A 4,228-nucleotide genomic window follows, 5' to 3' on the forward strand; every position below is an offset into this window, starting at 1 on the left:
GGGGAAATGAGACAGATAAATGGCGGAGATTTGGAGTTGGACAGAGAGAGACAGAAACGTAGTAGCAGATTATTAATGAGACAGAAACGTAGTAATTAAGCTTTGGTTTTATTATGACTGCATGGCACAGGCATTCTTTCGCTGCGTTTTAGTAGTAGTGATCTCGACTCATTGAGTCACGCTTGCAAGAACAAACTTTCGGTAATGAGAGAGCGAACCTTTTTTTGGGCAATTAGAAAAGGGTAAATGCTCTCATATACGACGTCATTTCATAGGTAGAGTCAAGTTATTGACCATTGATTTTGTTCTTTAAATACAAGGGACGGGTTCAATAATAATGAATGATAAACTTAAGCTACTCCGACAAGGGTATTAAACAAGGAATATGTACTTATTGAATAGGTGATAAATTTCTTTAATAATAGAGAGTGTGACTTTATTTTTTTCCAGTATATATTAAGATTTGGAATTCGATGGTGGTAAGAGGAAAAGTTAGGGTTCCATAAAAAAAACATAATGAAGGTCTTTAAATATTTGCACCTTTCTTTAAAATTTAGACTCCTGAGCATGGGTTGGTGAATCGATCTCTATCTCAATATAATTGTGAGTTAAAAGTTTCAAGAATCAAGGGATGGATAAACGTCAAAGTCCCAATTATTCGAATGCACCATGCTTAACATTTAATGCTTTCAAACAAGTCGGGCAGGTAGCTTAGTTGTTTCTAATTTGTTCCAAAATATATGAATTCTGTACATATATGTACTCTTGAAGTAAACTTTAAAGAAGGGGAGATGTAAATGAAACCTCCATCTACTTAATGTTTCACATTTTCCTGCCTAATTGGGTAAATCTCATGCAGTCCAATTCCTTAACCATCAACCCGATAATTAGTACTAACATTAACTTACACTCGGTTGATATTTCTTTATTTTGTAAAGAATATAACTTGAGCTGCCACTGCTGAAAGATTTTAGTTTACTATCATTGACTGCTATTTTTATTGGAAATATCTTACAGAAAATAAGAATCAAATCACCACAGTACAGGAAAAAGTCAATTAGAACAGTGAAATATGTTAAAGATTCTCTAGAAAGTGGGTAAGATTTAAACCACAAACCCCCTGAACCAGGACGGTTGCCATATCCACGTGATCAGATTGTTGGGTCTTGAAACAAAACCCATTCAACAGTAAACAATGATGGATATCCCTTCAATTAATTTCTTTGAATATAAAAGAATTTCAATCAAAATTTAAATTTATAGAAGAATAAGTAAAAAAACGATAACTGTGATTTTAAAACGACAATGGTACTTTCTCGTATAACATGTTTGTTTGTAAATTACATGATCATGAAATCATGCATAAAAAAAAAAGCAAGCCTAAATTCCATCGACGTTTTTCCAGAATCCAACTCAGGAAATTTCCTGAACCCCTGAGAGAGTGGAAGGGGAATAAATAAATTTAAAAAAAAAAGGGACTGAATTTACAGTTTTGCATGTTGAGATTAGCCTTTACGGAAGTACAAAATTGATGTAAAAATGTAATTCAAAAGGCATATTAAATGTGTATTCTTTTAGTTGCTAGAATTTAAAATGACTTCCAACAACTAAATTTATGAACCAACTTCAAATTAATATATTCATCATCTGAGCCAACGTGAAAATATTGTAACACAGAGTTGGGTAGACTAATAAATAACAGTGAATGTTAATCTTGGTGGCTAGTATATATATGGTAGGAAAGTTTAGTTAGACATATTCATAATATTTATTAATTCTGCTGTTGTTAGGATTGAGAAATAAATGTAAAGAACATAATAATAATAATAATAACTGTAGCCACAGAATTTAAAGGTCATTTTGTGAATACATTGGAAAGCAGTTGATTTTGACAACGCGTGTATCGAGCTGTTGTGGACTATGGAGTATTTTCTTCAATGAACCCTTGCTTAAAAAGCAATTTTTAGTCGATAGTTGAGTGCACGCCCGTGGTTGGTGATGGTGGGCGTCCGGTGGACTGACCAATAAGGGCGATTAGCACGGCTTTGATGTGAACCGCCACTCGCACCGGACGGTGACGGAGCTATACGAAAGTTGGAGGGACCATGGTCCACCCTAGAGCATTGATGAGGGAACAGGCACGAACACCGAGTATTGCTTCGAGAAATTGGTTGGACCGTGTCAAAATACTTTGCTATTGGTCTTGATTCATATTTTTCATGGTTGGCGGCTGAAAAAAAGCATAATTATAGTAGTTTTGCCTTTTGTTTTCTTCTTTCAAGATATACAAATTACACTGTTCTAAAATAAAAAAATATATTAGTATTTTTTCTTGCAAAAAAAAAATGTAATTGAAATCGAAGATAAATTATTAGACGGTAAAACCTGCATGGTTACATGGATTTTGCACTTATCTGTTTTAAATAAGGTGATATGGATTTTGCACTTATCTGTTTTAAATAAGGTGATTTTTGTCAAATGAATGAATGTGATAGTGATAGAGTAAAATAATTATAGTCAATGTTTTTTGATTTATCCCATTCAATGTTTATATGTGAAGTACCAAGTATAAGGATAAATTTATATTAAATTGATAATTAAAATATTTAAATTTGAATTATAATAATATAAAATTACATAATACTAGACTTAAATTAGAACATCGTTAAAAAAATCAAAAATATACAATAAAAAAATGTGTAATATGTAAATTAAAATTATAATGTATTAAACTATCACCTAATATAATCGACTAATCAAAATAATTAATTTTGAATTAAAAAATCATAAAAATAATCAAATAGAGAGAAGGAGAAGAGATCAAACGGATGATTTGCATCACGGCAATTAGCCAATTACTCTTTTTACGTGGGTCAAACCTGGATCTAATATCAACATTGAAGGTGATTAGGGTCCCATGTGGGATGGTGGTTGTCCATAGTTAAGAATGCTACCATACTTCAAGGGCAAAGGGTCCAATGCTTTGCCTAGACGGACCACACTAATCTTTCATTACTATTATTTCAATTATAAAATAAAAACTTAGATTTGAAAAACAGGCACCGAGGTGGGCTTTTCGCTTTGGAAATGAAAGCATCGATAACTTTGCATGTCTTTTTTATTTTAACCATAAGATTTATAATAATTATTCCCTTTAAGATTACCAATCAAACGTGTCTGCCTGCCTTGAGTTTGCATTATGATGTCCAGGATGATACTGCAAAATCATATATTTGTTTTTCTTTAACTCAAAAGGTTGTCATTGGTCAAACTCATTGTCGTTATGGTCCCTTTCTAATATTTTTGTTCACTTTTTAATGTAAAATTTACATTGAAATCAACAAGTGTGCAGGAGAGATATTGTTGAACTTTGACGAGACAATTTATGGTCGAGCTGCACATAGTTTTGTTCAAAGATTATGAACAACTTATCAATATCATTCAATGATCACTGAGCATCTAGTTGGAAACTATAATTGTGTAAATCTCACAATAGCTAAGACAATTTAGTTCTTATAGTTTTTTGTTCAATAAGTATATGTGCCTACTTCTTACACGGGAAGATCCATGTAATAATGAGCTATAATAGTCCTTAACCTTTTCCTGTCCCCCAAGTACCTACGTGCCTTAACCTGTGATATTTAAAATTACTGCGTTCTTCTTAATTAACTATATCCCTAAATTCACTTAATATCATTTTTTTTATAATAAAATCATTTTTCATTTATTTAAAAAAAAAAAAAACAGCTGATTTTATTAAAAAGTTGAAATATTCAAATTATAATAAGATTTATAATTATAATCGTAAACTAAACTCATAATTGTGATATTTTTATATAACAATCTAGCAACTTGAGATTATACAATAACTATACAAGGAAAAAGTGAAAAATTCATTAAAAACTTGAATAAACGATAGATATGAATAGATTTGACTACATCGACAAACGAACCACATAGACCAAACTATCGAATGACCACCGATGAATGTAAATAAAAAACAAACATCATGAGAAAATTATCTACGAATACAAATCATGAGAAAAATTATCTACGAATACAAATAATTTATTCAAAACCAATTCGATAGTCCAAATCATATAAGTTTAACATGATAATAAATAAGCATCATTTTGATCAGTCACAACAGCGTCAAATCCAATCCTAAGAAAAATAAATAAAAAAACAATTAAACAAATGTCAAAAGATAGAGAATTAAAACATGACA

The sequence above is a fragment of the Hibiscus syriacus genome, unplaced genomic scaffold (assembly GCF_006381635.1).
Source record: "Hibiscus syriacus cultivar Baekdansim isolate YM2019G1 unplaced genomic scaffold, ASM638163v2 tig00116962_pilon, whole genome shotgun sequence".
NCBI classification, from domain to species: domain Eukaryota; kingdom Viridiplantae; phylum Streptophyta; class Magnoliopsida; order Malvales; family Malvaceae; genus Hibiscus; species Hibiscus syriacus.